A 20,889-nucleotide genomic window follows, 5' to 3' on the forward strand; every position below is an offset into this window, starting at 1 on the left:
CACATCCTTATAAATGTTTATTACCCATTTGTCCTCTTATTCCCCTTGCCCCCTCCCTTCTAACATTTGATGGCAGGATCCCAGCAATGCATCAAGCCAAAGATGGCATGACTAACACTGACTGCAATCTTCTAAACATTTACTTTGAAATACCATTCTTGTATTCAGTTAAATATCTGAGCCCAGTTGCTTAGCATTGCTCTCAGTGTTTTGTTTGAGGTTACTTATGTCTATAGATTGAAACTGAGTTCTGATAATCTGAGTTCTGACCCCCTCACTGTATCTGTGTAAGATGATTAAATGTTCCTGTACTGTTTTATGTTTAGAATGTAATTAAATTATTAAAGTTCTATATCTTGAAGCACATCCAAGGAATTAGGAATGCTTGATACTTGTTCGAGCAAGCCGGCCTGGCCTGAGGGGGGATTGGTGGGGTTTTTTACTATTTTTATTGGGGGTTTTTAGTATGTATTAACTGTATTTTTAATGGGGCATGTATTTAATTATCTTTTATCTTTTGTAAATCTCTGTGTTTTATTCTTGCCCTGTACACCGCCCTGAGTCCTTCGGGAGAAGGGCGGTATAGAAATATTAATAAATTAAATTAAATTAAATTTAATAGTCCATTTCATCCTTTAAGCAGAATTCTATGCTATATATCACAACTAAATTTTGAACGTCATCTATACTACAGAAGCAGTCTTTTTTAGGTAGAATATTAGTCCTAACATGCATAAAATCTAATGTAATGTTTGAATCCTGCTCTATATTGTCATACAGAGGCCAAATCTGTGATGGGAGAAATGTGCATAAGCAATTTTAATCAGACATTAAAATTATTATTATTTTAATGTGAGATTATTTGATTTCTATTATATTAAAATATTTTTAATATGTTTAATACTTTGTGGCCAACAGTTCTCTGATTTTAGTGGATGATGAATGTTCTCCTTGTATACATTGTATTACATAAAATGGCACTAAACATTACTGCTTTGAGGGTCTGCAATATACAAAATAGCAAAAGAAAGAGAGAGAATGAAAGTTGGAATATATAAGAAAAGACTGCATGATAAAAGAATGCAGCTATATATTCCTTTAGTTTTTAAATTCATTTTGTATTTATTTTATTTATTTATTTTAATTCCATTTATATCCTGCCCTTCTCCGAAGACTCAGGGCGGCTTACAAGCTTAGCAATAGCTAAGTAGTGTGTATGAATCTCTTAATAAAATTTATCTTGATAGATTATTTAAATTGATGTGCAAAACTAGATTTTCTGCATAATTTTTCATTCAAATGTTTTCCCCTTGTCCAGGGACTGCATGAAAATGGGAGAAGTGGATGGCAAAAAGATTGGATGTACTGTCAGTTTGTTGGTGTGTATCTCTTTGATTCTGGATATTTTGCTATTCCATATTAAAAATATCAAAGATTAGTTGAGAAGCATATTCTTTAACAGCCTACTTTCCAGAAAAATTAGAAGTGCAAATTCTACTGCACAAGTGATGTACAGCAATAAATTTAAAGCCTATTTTAAAATATTGAAATATTTATGCTATATTGAATATATATTAATAGTTACCTAGTCAATGTCTTTGGAAGTATGCGGGAGAAAAAGTGCAAATCTAGGAATAAAGGGATATGTGAGAGCTTAGTATATGCTACTAGACTTTTCTAAAGGATGGAAATGAGAACAGAGATTATTCTACTAGCCAAACTTACCATCTTTCAGAGAGCTTCATGGCACTGCTAGGATCTGAATCTACTTTTCCCAATCCAATCCTAGTTCTACTTCAATACTAACTGCTACAGTGAGGGAAAAAAATATTTGATCGCCTGCTGATTTTGTACGTTTGTCCACTGACAAAGAAATGATCAGTCTATAATTTTAATGGTAGATTTATTTTAACAGTGAGAGACAGAATAACAACAAAAGAAATCCAGAAAAATGCATTTCAAAAAAGTTATAAATTGATTTGGATTTTAATGAGTGAAATAGATTCCCTTGAAGACCACTCGGAGGCTCCAGCTGGTACAGAATGCAGCCGCGAGAGTTGTCTTGGGAGTTTCCCGGTACTCCCATGTTACACCTTTGCTCCACGAGCTGCATTGGCTACCAGTTGTCTTCCGGGTGAGGTTCAAGGTTTTGGTAACGGTTTTCAAGGCCCTACATGGCATGGGTCCGGAGTACCTCAGGGATCACCTGCTGCCGGCGTCAACTTCCCTCTGCCCTGTGCATTCCCACAGAGAGGGCCTCCTCAGGGTGCCACCGGTCAGAGAATGTCGGCTGGTGGCCCCCAGGGGGAGGGCCTTCTCTGTGGGCGCCCCGGCTTTATGGAATCAGCTGCCGGTTGAGCTCCGGATGGCACCTGACCTTCGCTCCTTCCGACGCGGTCTGAAGACCTACCTATTTGAACAAGCCGGCCTGGCCTGATGGGGGATGTGCTGGGATTGTGGATTTTTAGATGATTCTATTGTTTTAGTTCAGGCTCTTATTTAATTCTTTTTTTAATTTTTGTATTCTGTATTTTTATATGTGCCCTGTTCACCGCCCTGAGTCCTTCGGGAGAAGGGCGGTATACAAATATAATAAATGAAAATGAAACTAAATGAAATAAGTATTTGATCCCTTCACAAAACATGACTTAGTACTTGGTGGCAAAACCCTTGTTGGCAATTACAAAGGGTAGATGTTTCTTGTCGTTGGCCACCAGGTTTGCACACATCTCAGGAGGGATTTTGTCCCACTCCTGTTTGCAGATCCTCTCCAAGTCATTAAGGTTTCTAGGCTGACGTTTGGCAGCTCAAACCTTCAGCTCCCTCCACAGATTTTCTATGGGAATTAAGGTCTGGAGACAGGCTAGGCCACTCCAGGGCCTTAATGTACTTCTTCTTGAGCCACTCCTTTGTTGCCTTGGCCATATGTTTTGGGTCATTGCCATGCTGGAATATTCATTCATGACCCACCATGTTTGATGGTGGAAATGGTGTTCTTAGGGTCATAGGCAGCATTCCTGTTCCTCCTAACATGGCAAGTTGAGTTGATGCCAAAGAGTTTGATTTTGGTCTCACCTGATCACAACACTTTCACCCAGTACTCCTCTTAATCATTCAGATGTTCATTGGCAAAGTTCAGATGAGCCTGTACATATGCTTTTTTGAGCAGGGGGACTTTGTGTGCACTGCAGGATTTCAGTCCTTCACGACATAGTGTGTTACCAATTGTTTTCTTGGTGGCTATAGTCCCAGCTGCCTTGAGATCATTGACAAGATCCTCCTGTATAGTTTTGGGCTGATTCCTCCATGAGGTGAGATCTTGCATGGAGCCCCAGACCGAGGGAGATTGTCAGTTATTTTGTGTTTCTTCCATTTGCAAATAACTGCACCAAATGTTGTCCCCTTCTCACCAAGCTGCTTGGCGATAGTCTTGTAGCCCATTCCAGCCTTGTATAGGTCTACAATCCTGTCCTTGGACAGCTCTTTGGTCTTCGCCATAGTGGAGAGTTTGGAATCTGATTGATTGATTGGTTATGTGGGCAGGTGTCTTTTATACAGAAAGTGCTCCTAATCTCAGCTTGTTACCTGGGAGCCAGAAATCTTGCTGATTGATAAGGGATCAAATACTTATTTCATTCATTAAAATGCAAATCAACTTATATCTTTTTTTGAAATGCTTTTTCTGGATTTTTTTGTTCTTATTCTGTCTCTCACTGTTAAAATAAGTCTACCATTAAAATTATAGACTGATCAGTTCTTTGTCAGTGGGCAAACATACAAAATCAGCAGGGGATCAAATAATTTTTTCCCTCACTATATATCACACTCTACCTTAAGTATATCAGTTATACTATTATTGAGACACAGTTTATAGAATATGATACTATATTAAAAATACACAAAAGGAATCCTAAGAATAAATAATATCGAGTTCAAGAAGTTAAAGTATCATATTTTATATACCTGCCATACATACAATATGAAACAGTAATAGTTTTTACATTATTCAAGTACCTGGGATTATCAGTTGTCGTGTTGGTATCATAATGAGAGGTAAAAGGCCAGGGTATCTGTCATTTAGGAGAGGGGTCTTGTTGTAATATCAACTAACTTTAGATTGGAAACTAACAAATCTTTTAAAACTTATAAATATGTAATATACAAATTTACATAGAAGTAAGCCCAACTGAAATCAGTTGTCCTTATTTTAACTAGATACGAGGAATATTTTTATAATGTGACAAACCTCATCTAAATATAAAAAAATAGCCAACTGTTCTACCAATGTCTTTGTGACCAACCTATGCTAAGAGCTATTTGATTGCTGGAAGCCCATAAATGCTGTGGCTAAACTGGAATGCCTTTGTTCTTAAAAGAAAACAAGAAAAGGCTAGAAACATCCAAACTTGTGCCATTTATTTCAAGAACCAAATAGTTGTTAACAGCAAGAGCTTGCCAGAGTCTGAATCCATGGTGACATTTTAATTGCAGGGTATTTTTTTTACCTAAGGCATGGACTCCCACTGCTCTTTTCTTTCATTACTCTTTTCAATATGGACTCAGCATTTGATAAATACTTTACCTTAGATTTCTGATGTAGAAGAACATGCCTTCTACATGACTTACAATCCTGCCTATTCCCTTGAAAGACAATTCCAGTATTTCAGCTCATGAAATTAAAAGGTAAAAATGCTAGTTTTAGCTTGCAGTATTCTTCTGCAATTCTATTTAACCTACATTATTTAATGTAGTCTTTTCTGACTATCCACAAGAATATTTTTTATCCATTGCAACAATGCTTGTGGCCCACAGGGATGCTGCATGGAAGTGGATTTTTTATAAATATTATAGGCTGAAGTGATGGGAAAGTCAGAATAATATCTTTGGAATGATCACAGGGACAAATAACATTTCAATGCACAATTCTCTTTCACTTTAAATCTTATGGTCCAATTTAATAATCACATTTCTACATTTCCTTCTGTTATGTGCTCCTGGCTACTTTCCTTTGGAACCAGTGGCAAGATTGCCTGACCAGTAACCACCCAAGGCACAGCGAAGGCCTTTTGTTTCATTTATTTCAACAAATGGGGAGAGAAGCTATCAAAGCTTGGTTCTCTCCAAAGTTCCAGCCCAAAAATTCTCTTTTTTATATAACCCAGCTGCCACATCCCTCCTTGTTCTCCATTGGCTGAGGTACTATGAAGTTACACTCTTCCCGACTGCCTCCTACATACTAAATCATACATCACATGTACAATAAAATTAGGAGGTAAGATATGTAAGGTGTGTCAAATAATATTCAGTAAGATATTAGGCATGCTGAGTTGTCTGTTTTGAGTTCTGGGATGTTTTATGGCTTCTTAGAACAATAGATTCTTTCCTGTTTTTCAGTTTTAGGCTTGCCTTTCCTATGATCAAATTCAGCTACTTTTCCTGTTATCCAATTCTTTTAGCTTTCAGCTAGCTATTTCCTCTTGCAGCTACTTCCTCTTACAGCTACATTCTCTTACAGCTACATTCTCTTACAATTTTAAGACCTTTCCTTTATTTCTATCACTTTTTACACAGCTCAGTTCAAAAAGACAAAGTTTGGCTTCAAGAATTTTTTACATATAATTTTAGCACAATTCCATATCTAAAAATAGCATTATTATTTAAAATAGCTATTTATAATGGACAGAAATTGAGTCAAGGCTATAATGCTCAAAGGTTTAATTTAATTATGTGTAGCACTTTGTTTAGAAATGTTTTTCTATGATGCATATTCATATATGCAAATCATTGTTATGCAGTCATTAAGTGATAGAAAAAAACATAGATTTCAGTCGTTAGTTAGTTATAAGTGTGCTTCTAATCCAGAATGCAAAACACAGAAAGGAAATAGCACTAGAACAATCCACAAGCAGGAGATTTCATTCCTAGTTACAATATGACTCTTATTTGAAAAATCCATCTCCTTGCTACGACAAATATAAAAGTTATACCTAGTAGAGAGATAGGAATAAATCCATCATCATCACACAAGATATACATGTTTCTAATATCAACAAAAGTTATTTTGGTAGGCATAGTCATACGCTGAACTTTCTATGCCACGCACTTTTAATATATGCTTCATTATTCAAATAATTAAACAAAATAAATTCCCAAAAATCTATATAGGTTGTTTATTGCAAGAGCATTCAATTTGTTTAAAACTGGAACATTAGCTTTAGTCCAGTACTGCAGTAAAATTGTCAAAAAGTTTGACAAAGCATTCAGTCCCCTGAATTCCCAATCATTAATATCATATTTGGCAGATTTTTTTGGAACAAAAATATTGTTTTTGCTTTTTAAAAGGTGGTTAAGGGAGGGGAGGCGTCTAACAATCTGTCTTTGACTTCTCATTCAAATAGCCATCTGCTCCTGAATTTAGATGGCATGATTTTGAAAGACAGGGTTTTTTCCCTTCCTTCCCTAGGCTATTCTGTTCCCATTGCTACACTTTAAAAATGCTGACAAGTAAAGAAGAACAACAAGCAAACAACAGCTCCACTACTTCTGATAATATCATTAGCATGTTTCTAGTTTGTGTGAATATGTTGTAATGCCTAAGCTTAGGAAAGTAGCCTATTTATCAATTAAGATTTAGATAAAACTTCTGAAATTTTTAAACATGTATTTTATTCACTTTCTGAGTATAATATGTTTTGTACATGTCAGTCATACAATGTATTCCTTTCTTTTTTTATTTAATTTTTAAAATATAAAATAATTGTTTAAGATTTGTGAACAAAACATTCACATCATTTTCAAGACAGAGACCTGAGTGATTTGTAGAATATAGTTAAATTAGCTGTTGTAATGCTATTCATAATTTCCTTTGGTTCCAGAATTTCTATAAAACAGAACTGAATAAAGAAGAGATGTATATTAGGTACATACATAAACTATATGATCTGCACCTAAAAGCACAAAACTTTACAGGTAAATATTTTTTTCACATAACCTGGACAAAATATTTTTGAAAATATTCTAAACATATATTACCTAGATCTCGTTATTAGAAAAGTGGGATGATAATATATTATTCTATTTTTAATCTCAGGAAATGGGAGAAGCACATTTTATTCTTCAGGTACCAAAATAAGTTGGTTGGTCTTACTGTAGACCATTATGATACAGGTTGTCCTTGACTTATGACTGTAATGGAGACTGCCCATTATGGTTGCAAGTTATGATGGTAATAGCCTTGCTTAATAACTCCAATCCCTATTTTCCATGTTGTGGTTGTTAAGCAGAGCATGGGTGCCTCAAAATGGGGAAAATCTTAGGAGGCCTTGTGCTGGCCCAGGCCTGCATTTGCAGCACCTCCTACTTTTCAGTAGATATCCTTCAAGAAGCAGCCTTTCTACTGCAAGGCCTTCCTACACAGAGGCTATGTGGCGCTATCCTGGAAATGAGTGCCAGTTTTGAAAGCAGTAGCAATAAATTGTGGCTGCTCAGAAATAACACCCACTTCTTGGATGGTGCCACATGACTGCCACTATATAGGGAGGCTGAGGGGTGGAGTGGCCAGCTATCCTTCCCAAACGTAGCTTCTGGTTCTTTGCTATGCTCCTTGACCTCCCTATATAGTGGAGACCATGTGATGCCATCCCAGAAGAGTAAATGATGTGTAAATGATGGTTATAACATTACAGTTAAGAATCCTTACTGCAAATAAATATGTAAATATGAATGTTGCCTTCAACTATGTCAGAAAAGAATAATTTATTGGGGGGCAAATGAGTCTACCTGTTAGGAACCAAGGAACAAAGAATGACACAAGGAGTGACTTCTGAGTAGTTTCCTTATTGTTGCTCACCTACAGAAAGAAACCTTGCCAGACTAAAGCACCTATGTGCATAACTATCAGATATACCCTATATAATGCTACACCTTTCTACATATCAAAGATTCCAAGCTTTTTAGTCTCATTGCTTCCTGGGAAAGAGCCCTCCTTTTGCAACTCTGACCTATATTCCATTACACTAACCTCCATCTGCATTTAGCATATTATATTTAATTTATTCATATATCAAACTTTTTAACCATCCATCTTCCTCACCCATTTTTTTCTCTCTTCCTGCTATCCCTATTTTGAGTTGTAGTTCAGAAATTCTACTTTCGATTGACTGTTACTCAAGCTCTGCAAAATATGCCTAAGCTTAACTATAATTTATCTGAAACAAGCTGTCTTAAAACAGTAGTTCATGAAACTGTTCTGGTTCTATAATCCAGTATCAGGATTAATAATAGTTTAGTGTTTGTAGTACTAAATAACAGTTAAATAAAATCAGAAGCAAAAGATCCAGTCTCCTGCAGAAAAGAAGAAAATGAGAGAAACATGAATAGGCAAAGCTTGTTTCATTCTCATTATTTTATCCTGACATCTAAATGCAGTTGCAGTCTTAACATCAAGTAGCAAATTATTTAGTAACATATCAATTGTTTCTGGAATATATATTTTTCTGTTACTGTGTATATATTAAAATTGTTTCATGTTTATTTGTAAAACTCGACAGAGGCTGCCTATACACTCTTACTATATGATGAACTGTTGGAATGGTCTGACAGACCATTGCGGGAATTTCTGAACTATCCCATGCAGACAGAATGGCAGCGCAAAGAATGTCTTCATCTCACGATCATCCAGAATTTTGACAGAGGAAAAGTAAGAGAGTTTTGGTTGCTATTTTTCTTATTTGCTACTGCCTTCTTTTGAACAATTAATTATTAATATTGCTTGCCATCTGTTCTTTGAGGTACATCATATTTGATATGCAAATTAAATTGCACATACTCATACAGTAAGAAATCCGAAGTTGGCTGTTTAGGGAAAATTTCAACCTGTAACCCATACACATATTTCACAGGACTTTTTTTCTCATAGAACGCTCAGAACGGAGTTCCGGCACCTTTTTTGGATGGAACCTTGTAGGGTAGGCAAGGCGGGTTGTATGACATGTGTGAGTCCCGCACCTTTTTCTTTTACAAAAAAAGCACTGTCATTTAATATATATCTTTCAGATAAGTTCAAATAGTTCAGATTGTAATATTGTTTTTTAAAACAAGGATGATTCATCTTTGATTCAATAGAGGTAATCCCCAAGTTATGAGTGTTCACTTAACGCTTCTTTGAAGTTACGTGATAAGCGCCCCCTAATGCTTACAAACAAGTTCTGAAATTACGAATATTGCAGCACCACAGCAGTCATTCACCCTTACAAGTGACCGCAGTGGCACTGCTACATTCATCCTGGTTATTCCCTCTCTCCCCACCCCACCCCAGGTCTCCCTAGGCACCAGGCCTTCAATATTCACCCTGCGAAGATTGAGATCCTTCACTTTCTTGGCTGTTCCAGGCCTTAGGTGCATTCACAGAGAATGGAGGCCTAAAGTAACACAAGATCACATGAGATCAGTGGGGCAAGATCTCACACTACTGATCTCTCATGATCTCATGGTACTTTAGGCCTCTGCTCTCTGCAACAGAGAATGGAACTGAGGCAGGGGGTGATTCCATGGCCTTCTGGTGGCCCATTCTGGATGCCGGATGCCTTCTCCAGGCCACTGCACTCAGATCTGAGGCTGGGGAATGCTTCCACAACCTTCTGGCAGCCTGTTTCCAGCAGCCTGGAAAAGGCCTCTGATGCCTGGATCAGGCCACCGGAGGACTGCAGAAGCATCTTCAGGAATCTGATCTTGGTGGCAGCAGCCTGGAGAAGGTGTCCAGTGCCTGGATTGGGCTGCTGGAGGGCCGTAGAAGCATTCCCTCCCCTTAGATCCGGATGGTAGCAGGAACCATGGCAGAGGGGAGATGGATCTTTTCCAGGTAAATCCAGCATGGCAGGAAGGGAGGGGGAAGCATGAGGTCAGGAAGGCCTTGGGGGTCTGTTCCATCACTAGGCTCTTCATTGCCTTCCCCACCCTGAAATACCTCATGTTCACTTAACAAGCCATGTGGGTCTTAAAGAGCAAGGGAATGAATTCATTCGAGGTACGAGATTCACTCCCACATGTTTTCGAGTTACAAGTGGAATGGGCAGACTTCATTACACTTGTAACTAAAGGACTACCTGTATTTGTACCTACTGTGCCCTGTTGTACTGATTTATGAGCTGAATTATATATTTTTAAATTCTATGATATTCTTAAAATGACAGGGTTTACAACAGGGGTGTCAAACTGCTGGTCTGTGGGCGAGATGCGTCATGACGAAAACACACCCATCCCATTGCTGGCAATGGCAAAAAAAGTCACAATATGTCGCAACATGCCACGTGACATTGCAAGTTTGACACCTGGCCTACATCAATAAAAACCAAGTCTATTTCAGGTTTGACTATCTTAGCTAAAAAGCTTGTGAACTCCAATTGTAATGCTAAAATATAAGGTTTTGATTATGGATTTTGTAATGTATTGGGCCTAGTTTAACTTGAGCTGTATCACGTGGGTTTTGAATGCTGTGAGATTGCTTAAGCAGGAAATTGGGTAATGGTCGCTGGCTCCTCAGACAGGCCATCTCCAGGACCACCATTGGTTGGCTCTAGGGTGGCAATAGGTTCCTTTAAACCTTTTGGCCACTGCATAGTGGCCAGAGTATAAATAGCCCTGGTTAACAGTTCAGTTCCTGCATTCAATAAAGCATGTTCCTGCCTGAACTCTCTCGCCTTGTCTCCTCCTTGCTGCAAAGAACCGAATACACAACACTGGCAACGAAGGTGGGATCTTGCTCCTTCAGAAGAGCTGAAAGTCACTAGGGGGTGAGGCCAACCAAAGCGCCTGGCAGGGAAAGCGTTCCCCCCCTTGGTTGGCCTAGCACAGCCACGCTAGTGACCACCAGCCCTGCGGACCAGTCCATGGGCCTACAAAGGATCAGGACAAGGAAGAAGATGAGCCCCAGCCACTAAGACTTCCCGAGATGGCGAAGGTCGGAAAGCTGGAAGAATTTGATGTCACTCACCCAGAGAGATGGTTGTCTTATATCTCAAGGATCGAAAATACCTTTGCGCCAACCAAGTCGCCAAAGATGGCCTGAAGACCACAACACTCCTGTGCGTCTGTGGGCCTGCAACATTCAACATCGTGGAGAATTTGGTCGCACTGGTGCAGCTGTAGTCCGTAACGTTTGCAGACTTGAAGAAACGGCTCGGCGACCATTTCCACCCCAAGCTTTCTGTAATAGCTTGGAGGCACACATTCAAACAGAGAGTTCAGCAGCTGGGTGAAACAGCCACAGAATTCATTGCGGCATTAAGACAAGCTCCACGTCTGTGCCAATTCACCGATTTAGAAGAAAGGCTTCAAGACCGACTTGTCTGTGGACTTCGGAGCAGAGAGCTGCAGCAGAAACTCTTTGCCAAAGATACTCTTTCACTCCAGGAAGCATTGAAGGAGATCATGGTGAACGAAGCTGCTGGCAGGGCCATGAAAGCCATGCAGACTGCCAAAAGCACTCAGCATGAGGAGGCCGTCCACCACGAGGATGCTGAACTCACAGAAGACACCAAAAGCAACCACGAAGTGCACAAACTTCAACAGCACAACAACCAACAATGGCACAACGACCAACAACAAGGGACTACTTACAAGGCAAGTCCCTTCTCTCGATGTCCAGGTTGTGGCGGCCGCCACCAACACATGGACTGCAGGTTCTGGACAGCCACATGTCTGTTTACTCCTAATTGACTGCCTCCTGCGTCGGGCATCCTTGAACAGGGCCAGCTGTGGGTCATCTTCATCCACGCTGTCAGGCTCACACAGCTGGGTCTCCGTGGTGACCAAGTGGGAGGGGCCTGGCTGAGGGCTCTCATCAGCAAGATCTTCAACCCCCTCAGCAAGGTCTTCAACACCCCCCTCCTCCTCCTCTGAGTCGTCCGACCCAACTGCCGAACCCACAGGCTGACCCTGAATCACAACAGTTACTGGGGCCCCGGGGCAGTTTAGCATAGGGTTTTGCTCCAGCCACTGGAGCATTTGCTGCACGGGAGCTTGCCGTCCCCTTAAGCCCAAATTCTGACTTCAGATTGAGCTGCAAGGCATCCCTTGCAGGATGGAACTGGACACTGGGTCAGCCGTGTCCATCATTTCATTTGAAACATTCCGGTTAATCTGCAAGCGCAGCAAGAGGGGGCCAAGCTCAGGCCATCTGACATTATCCTGACCGACTTCCAGAATTGAGTCACCATCAAGGGCGAGGCCACACTGGCCGTCAAATTCAAGGGGTTTTCAGGGCCCGTGGACATTATTGTAGTGGAGAGTCAACGAATGAGCCTGATAGGATTTGATTGGTTTGATGCTTTGGGCATCCAGGTCACCGGAATCAACCAGACACAAATGGTAAACTTAGCTTCAGTATGCGAGGAGTTCGCAGATGTTTTTGACACTAGCCTTGGAACATACAAGGGCCCTCCGATAGCCTTTAAACTTGATCCTGCCGTAATGCCTATCAGGATCAAACCCTGCAGAGTGTTTGATAATGACTTTCCATACCTGAAATTGGTTCCGTGAGATCGTTGGTTCGGCCCAGAGGACCCCGGAAGAGCCGCGGCTTGGGTTGGCTCCAACCAGCTGGTTTTCGGCTGCCAACAGCCCGACCAGCTGATTTTCGGAGCCGATGGAGCCGTGGCTTGGAACGACGCAGGGAGGAGTGTTCTGGAGAAACAATGTGTGAAGGAGCATTTCGGAGCGTTTAGAGCTGATGAGCGGCGGAGGTTCCTGAGATTCGTCCCTGTGAGTTCCAGTGACCCTTGGAGGGGCCTTGGTTGGGCCCGGAAGATCCCGGAAGAGCTGCAGCTTTAGCGGTTCCAACCTGCTGGTTTTGGGCCTGTAATGGCTCTGACCGGTGGTTTTTCAGAGCCGTTGGAGCTGCGGCTCGGAGTGACACACGGAAGAACGGCGTGTGGAGTGTTTTTGAACAGCAGAGTGGCGGTGGAGCCTGAAGTTGTCTCCCTGAGCTCCGGCGACCTTCAAAGGGGCCTGGTTGGGCCCGGAAGACCCCAGAAGAGCCGCGGCTTGTAACGGCTCCGACCAGCTGGTTTTGGCATGTAATGGCTTCGACCAGCTACTTTCGGAGACGGTGGAGCTGCGGCTTGGTACGGTGTGTGGAAAACCGGTGTGTAGAGTGACTTGCGGAATGGCGGAATGGTGAGGAACAGCAATAATATCTATTGTGACTGGCAGAGAGGGCTTTATAGCTCCTTTGTACTCTATCAGCCAGTGCTGTACCCACCTATTGCCCAATTTCTCTGGACCTTTTGTACTCAGGACACCTGCTTATTTTACCATCCAACAGGCTTTTATATCTATGCCAGTAACTGTCTCTTTGACTTCCGTCCCCTTTAAAGACTCAGAAGGACCCAGGTGCTGAGCCACTGTGAGAGAGTGGCTCGGAACTACCATCTGCTATCCCCCTTGAGGTGTGAGCTCTATGGGGGGTAGGCCTTACCCTGGATGTATTCTCCATTCCGCTTCCTGGTTCAGGCCTGCGACCATCGTGAGAGGATGGTGGCCGGCCTGCTCAGAGGTTATCCAACTCTAGTGGCAGTGGAGTTGGCTTGGCGGTCTGGACATCTATCCTCTTCTGATTCAAGATCCTCCTATTAATCATGGGTCTGCCTCTGCTGGACTCTCATAGACAACTATGGCTCATTTACACTACTCCAGCACAGATTTATTTGCTCTCAGGGGTGCCCCCCCTTCCTGGGACCCGCCTGTTTTTTGATTTCTCCTCTTGATGACGGGCCCAATTGTTGGGACCCTGAGAGATGGTTGGGTAGGGACAGGAACCTCTGCTATAAATTTAAGAAGAGGTTCCTGGTTTGTTTTTTATCGAAATATTTTATAGGGTTAGGGAGGGGGGAGGGTTTACGGTTTTGGTTGGATTCTGGGGGGTGTCGACCATCCGCTGGTCAGGCCAGGCCTGGAATAGATCATGGTCGGACGGGGCTTGGGCGGGTTGCCTCCGGGGCCCCGGAGCGGGGTGTGGGACTACCTATTCCCACGACATTAGGGAATGGCAGCAGGTGTTCGAACAGAGGGCCGTATCAACATTCGGGAGTGCGTCCCCGCTGTCTCCAAGTGGTGATGCGCTCCGACCCTCTGGTTTCGTCCCTGGGAACAGGGATGTGCAGCCACCTGAGCTCAGGCTGGTGTATTTTAATGCCAGGGCCGTAGTTAATAAGGCTCCTCTCATCCGTGATTTGGTTGAGGAGGAGCGTGCGGACCTGGCTTGCATTACAAAGACCTGGTTGGGCCCAGAGGGAGGTGTCCCTCTGGTTGACATTTGCCCTCTGGGTTTCTGGGTGCTTCACCGGCCTCGGGCTCAGGGTAGGGGCGGGGGTGTGGCGGTAGTTGTGAGGGAGACCTTATGTCCGCGGGAGGTCACCATTGTCCAAATAGCCGGGTGTGAGTCTCTCCTCATGAGATGTGGCCCTAATGCTCAGTTGAGCTTGCTGCTGCTGTACCTTTCGCCTAGTCCACAGGTCTGCAACCCGCGGCTCTGGAGCCACATGTGGCTCTTTCAGCCATCTTCTGCGGCTCCCAGGCTTCTGCCATGTGCTGTCAAAAAAAGGGGGGGACTAAAAAAGTTCGACCAATCAATTCAAATATGCAGGGTAGGTGCATATCTCGCCTTGGCTCCACTCTTCAGTCAAACCCTGTTCTGCGCATGCGTGCATGTATGCGCATGCGCACACATTTTTTGCGGCTCCCAGTTTTTCCTTTTGTGAGGGAACCGGTTCTGAGTGGCTCTTTCACTGTTTCAGGTTGCTGACCCCTGGCCTAGTCGCATAGCAGCAGCCCTGCCTGAGCTTCTCGACATCCTCTCGGGGTTGGTGATTGAGTTCCCCAGATTTATAATTTTGGGTGACTTTAATCTACCATCCCTGGGGGGATCATCTGAGTTAGCTTGGGAGTTCATGGCTTCCATGAAGGCCATGGACCTGACACAAGTAATTCAGGACCCGACTCATGGGGGGGGTCACACGCTCGATTTGATTTTTCTATCTGGCCGGTGGTTAGATGATCTGGGTGGGGGTTCTCCAACTGTTACGCTCCTGTCATGGACCGATCATCATCTCCTGTGGCTGGTCTTCCATTTTGCCAATCCCCGTCGTGGGGTTGTTGAACCAACTAGATGGTTCCATCCCAGGCGCTTAATGGACCCTGAGCAGTTCCAGGTGGTGCTTGGGCCCCCACCTGCCACCCTAGTTCACAGCTCAGCCAAGGCCTTAGTGCAGGCCTGGGAAAAGGCTGCCATGGAGGCACTCAACCAAGTTGTACCCATGCGGCCCCTGACCGGGTGCAGATCCCAGTGGGCTCCGTGGTTTTCTGCGGAGCTCCGGGAAATGAAGTGTCAGAGATGGGGCCTAAAGAGCTGTTGGAGGTCCAGCCGGTCTGAATCCGACCGATTGCAATTAAGATCCTTCACGAGGTTTATCCCGTGGCGATGAGGATGGTGAGGTCTAACTACTTTGCCACCCTCATCACGTCCGCAGAGAATCGCCTGGCCACCCTGTTCAGGGTGACTCACTCCCTCCTGAATCGGGAGGTGAGGGAGGAGCCCTTGCAGGGTTGTGCCGAGGAGTTTAGCCAGCATCTGTCGGACAAAATCGCTCGGATCTGGACCGGTTTGGACTCCGACTGGGCAGAGTCTGACGGTGAGAACATGGGTGGTCTTGTCGATGTCATCTGGGAGGATTTCGATCTTGTGACTCCAGAAGAGGTGGACAGGATTATGGGGAGGCTGAGCTCCACCACGTGTTTATTGGACCCGTGCCCCTCCTGGCTGGTATATTCGGCTCGGGAGGGGACACGAGGCTGGCTCCAGGCAGTGATAACTGCTTCTTTGAGCGAGGGTAGTTTTCCCACCGCCTTGAAGGAGGCGGTGGTGAGACCCTTCCTCAAGAAGCCTGCCCTGGAGCCAGCTGTGTTAAACAACTATCGTCCGGTCTCCAACCTTCGCTTTCTTGCGAAGGTTGTCGAGAGTGTGGTGGCGCAGCAGCTTCCTTTGTTCCTGGAGGAAGCTGATTATCTAGACCCGTACCAATCGGGCTTCAGGCCCGGGTACAGCACAGAGACGGCATTGGTCGCGCTGGTGAATGATCTCTGGCGGGCTCGGGACAGGGGTTGCTCCTCTGTCCTAGTCCTGTTAGACCTCTCAGCGACTTTTGATACCATCGACCATGGTATCTTACTGTGGCGTCTTCGGGGATTGGGAGTGGGAGGCACCGTCTTACGGTGCTTCTCCTCCTACCTCCTGGGACATTCGCAGTCGGTGTTGGCAGGAGGACAGAGGTCGGCCTCAAGGCCTCTCATTTGTGGAGTCCCTCAGTGGTCGGTCCTCTCGCCTCTCCTGTTCAACATCTACATGAAACTGCTGGGCGAGATCATTCGTGGTTTTGGAGTTGGGTATCATCAGTATTCTGATGATACCCAGCTTTTTATTTTCACCCCAAACCACCCCAGTGATGCCTTCGACGTGATGTCCTGCTGCCTGGAGGCGGTCCGGGTCTGGATGGGGAGGAACAGGCTTCGGCTCAACCCTGACAAAACTGAGTGGCTGTTCGTGCCGGCATCCCGGGAAATTCCGATTATTCCATCTCTGGCCATGGGGGGTGAGCTATTACCCCCCATAGATAGGGCGCGCAACTTGGGGGTCCTTCTAGACTCACAGCTCTCTTTAGAAGAGCATATTGGAGCTGTGACTAGGGGGGCCTTTGCCCAGGTTCGCCTGGTGTGCCAGTTGCGACCCTATCTGGACCGGGATGCCTTGCCTACAGTCACTCATGTGCTCGTGACCTCTCGTCTAGACTACTGTAATGCTCTCTACATGGGGCTGCCCTTGAGGTCCACTCGGAGGCTTCAACTGGTGCAGAATGCAGCCGCGCAAGTTTTACTGGGAGTTTCCCGATACTCCCATGTTACACCTTTGCTCCGCGAGCTGCATTGGCTGCCGGTTGCCCTCCGGGTGAAATTCAAGGTGTTGGTAATGACTTACAAAGTCCTACATGGCATGGGCCCGGATTACCTACGGCAACACCTGCAGCCGGCGTCAACTTCCCTACGTCCAGTGCGCTCCCACAGAGAGGGCCTCCTCAGGGTGCCTCCGATCAAAGAATGCCGATTGGTGGCCCCCAGGGGGAGGGCGTTCTCTGTGGGCGCGCCAGACCTGTGGAACCACTTGCTGGTGGAGCTCCGGATGGCCCCTGACCTTCACTCCTACCGGCGTGATCTAAAAACGTATTTATTTGAACAATCTGACCTGGTCTGATGGGTTAGGGTTGGGGTTTTAAACATGTTCTTAATTATTGTTTTAAATTTTAAATTTGGGCATTATATTTAATTGTATTTTAACTTTTATATTATGTTTTTTATATTTATTGCCCTGTACACCACCCTGAGTCCTTCAGGAGAAGGGCAGTATAAAAATATAATAAATAAATAAATAAATAAATAAATAAATAATAAATAAATAAATAAATAAATAAATAAACTTCAATTGTCACGCCACTTAAGGCCAATGGGGAGCTCAGGATATGTGCTGATTACAGGTGCACCATTAATCGGGCACTTAAGCAGCATGCGTACCCGGTGCCAGTCGTTAACCACATCTTGGTATCACTGCAAGGGGGTATGTTTTTCACAAAGTTAGATTTGGCACAGGCTTATCAACAGCTCCCTGTGGATGAGGCCACAGCCACTGCACAGACCATTTTAACACACAGGGGGGGCTTTTAAAGTAAAGTGCCTTCAATTCAGGGTTAGTGTAGCCCCTGGCATTTTTCAAGGTGTTATGGAGCGTACACTCAAGGGCATTCCAGGTGTCTGCCCTTACTTCGACGATGTGCTCATCACCGGTGAGTCCACTGAGGTGCTTGCAAGGAGGCTCAAGGCCGTCCTTCAACGGTTCCACGAAGCGGGCCTTAAACTTAAAAAGAATAAGTGTAGCATTGGGGTCCCCTCTACTGAGTTCCTGGGTTTCCGTATTGATGCCGAAGGCATCCACCCTGCCGAGTCCAAGCTGAAGGCCATTCAGCTGGCACCTAGCCCCAAGTCAAAGGGAGAGCTTCAGGCATTCCTGGGCCTCCTCAATTTTTACTATGCATTCCTTCCTAACAAGGCCACAGTGGCAGAGCCGTTACACCGGCTCTTAGACAAAAACACCCCATGGAAGTGGACCAGGGTCCACAAAAACAGTTTTAAGGCAGTAAAGTCACTATTGTCTTCCAATTCAGTGCTCGCTCACTTTAAAGAGTCATTGCCTGTATGCCTTGCATGTGATGCATCCCCTTATGGGGTAGGGGCTGTTTTAAGTCATTTGGAATTGATGGGACTCAAGTCCCAATTGCATATTACTCTAGGACAGGGGTCGGCAACCGGAAAAAGGAAAAGAGCCACTCAGAACCGGTTCCATCACACAAACAAAAAAGTGGGAGCCGCAAAAAGTGCGCGCGTGTGTGTCCACTCACGCACATGCGCAAAAAACATTTTGCGCATGCGCAAAATGGGAGGCACCTGCGCGGCGATGGGTCTCCCCTTTGGAGAGGTGCGCGCCGTCCCATTCGGAGACCTGCCGCGTTTGTCAAACATGGACGAACGCATCAGCTGTGCAAACAGGACGGCGGCGGTTTGGAGAGTGCACGCACACCTCTCCCAAGCCACCGCCATCCCGTCCAGAGACCTGCTGCGTTCGTCAAACAAGGACCAATGCGGCAGCTGTGCAAACGAGATGGCGGCGGTTTGGAGAGTGCGCGCGCACCTCTCCCAAGCCGCCGCCGTCCCGTCCGGAGACCTGCCGAGTTCGTCAAACATGGATGAACGTGGCAGCTGTGCAAACGGGATGGTGGCGGTTTGGAGAGTGCACGCTCACCTCTCCCAAGCCGCCGCCGTCCCGTCCGGAGACCTGCCGCGTTCGTCAAACATGGACGAACGTGGCAGCTGTGCAAACGAGATGGCGGCGGTTTGGAGAGTGCACGCTCACCTCTCCCAAGCCGCCGCCGTCCCGTCCGGAGACCTGCCGCATTCGTCCATGTTTGACGAACGCAGCAGGTCTCCGAAAAACCATAAAAAAGCGATGCAATTTCTCCTCAAGAGACGCGCCTTTATTCCTTACACAACATCCAGACTTTGGCTCCCTCCTTTCCAGCCTCGATCCACCGGGAGCGGGGACGGTCGGGGGGAGGGACAAGAGGGAAGATGCCGAAGGTCCACCCCTGGCACCTCCTTGCTGCATTTCTTTTTTTTTTACCAGGGAGGGAGAAGGGCTTACCTGTGTGGCTCTGCCCGGCTGGTCCTTAGAGTGGGAGGCACAGCGAGATCATCCCCCCCTCGAGAGAGAGAGAGAGAGCCCGAGAAGCCGGACCAGAGGCGGTGTTGGGTTTCTTCACCCCACCTCCCCGCACTCAAAAGTCGCCAAGCGCTTTAGCGGGCCCGTTGGTTTCTTCCAGCGAAGCTGCAGCTAAAGCTGCTACTTCGCAAAGACTGCGGGCAAATCGCTCCCCTCTCCCACTCCTCCTCCTTCTCCAACCGGCCGGGCCGCCAACCTCTTTTTTGCTGGTTTCTAGGGGAACTGGGTAATGCTCAGCACAGCCTACCTGCGGGGACTATCGCACGTGCACAGACATCCGAGCCCCGTCTAGGCCCGGGGAGGGGGGGAGCGCACCAGGCGAACGCGGCAGGTCTCCAAACGGGACGGCGGCGGTTTGGAGAGGTGAGCGTGCACCTCCGCCCTTCGGAAAGGTGCGCGCGCACCTCGGAACGGGCGGTGCCACTCTCCATTTGGAGAGGTGCGCGCGCACCACTGCCCGTTCGAAGAGGTGCGTGCGCACCGGGCGACTGGGAGCCGTAGGAGACGGCTCAAAGAGCCGCATGCAGCTCTGGAGCCGCGGATTACCGACCCGTGCTCTAGGACATTGTCCTCTGCTGAGCGCCATTATGCGCAAATTGACAAAGAGGCCTTGGCCATTGTGGCTAGGGTGAAGAAATTCCATGATTATTTGTATGGCAGGGAATTCACAGTCTTCACAGATCATAAGCCACTGTTGGGTTTATTTACTACAGATAGGCAGACACCCCAAATCCTGTCCCTGAGAATGTTAAGATGGTCCATCTTCTTGTCAGCCTACAGCTTCAGGCTGGTTCACAAACCTGGCAAAGACATGGGCCACGCAGATGGCCTTAGTCAGTTGCCATTGCCACAGATCAATCCAGCTCCAGCTCCAACAGCTTGCATTTTGTCCATTCAGGATTTACCTGAGTTTCCCCTCCATGTTAGGGATATGACTGCAGAAACTGCTGCAGAGAAGGTTTTAAGCAGGGTGCTATCCTGGATTCTCACAGGGTGGCTAGAAAACAGTCCTGGATCCGAGTTCCAGAGCTACTTTACACATAGACATGAGCTTTCAGCTCACAAGGGTTGTATTTTATGGGGGAGCAGGGTCATTGTCCCCAGTTCATTAAGAGACAGGGTACTTCAATCTTTGCATGAAGGACATCCGGACATCGTCTGGATGAAGGGATTGGCATGAAGCTACCTATGGTGGCCTGTGTTAGATAAGGCTATTGAGGCTCAAGTACACGGGTGTTACACGTGTCAACAGTCCAGGCCAGAAATGCCACATGCTCCTGTTCACAGATGGAAGGAGATACACACTCCTTGGTTGAGGATTCACATCGACTTCACTGGGCCCTTTCAGGGACAGCAATTTTTGTTAGTGGTCGACAGCCACTCAAAATGGCTGGAAGTTATTCCAATCTCCAGTATGACTACTCCTAGGACAATCCAGGTGCCTAGAAAGCTTTTTGCAACACACGGGCTGCCGGACATCGTAGTGTCCGATAACGGGGCCCAGTTCACAGCGG

The 20,889-nt window shown here is 45.6% G+C and overlaps 1 long non-coding RNA gene across 1 annotated transcript in view; it reads left to right on the plus strand.

The window, feature by feature from the left end:
• LOC310642802 overlaps positions 1 to 20,889 on the plus strand; it is a 57,582-nt gene that overhangs the window by 28,473 nt on the left and 8,220 nt on the right. The window contains exons 3-4 of the long non-coding RNA XR_014492963.1: positions 6,876 to 6,969; positions 8,550 to 8,698. This is a non-coding gene — a long non-coding RNA (uncharacterized lncRNA). The remainder of the gene's footprint in view (positions 1 to 6,875; positions 6,970 to 8,549; positions 8,699 to 20,889) is intronic.

Source organism: Vipera ursinii, assembly GCF_947247035.1.
Source record: "Vipera ursinii genome assembly, chromosome: 6".
NCBI classification, from domain to species: Eukaryota; Metazoa; Chordata; class Lepidosauria; order Squamata; family Viperidae; genus Vipera; species Vipera ursinii.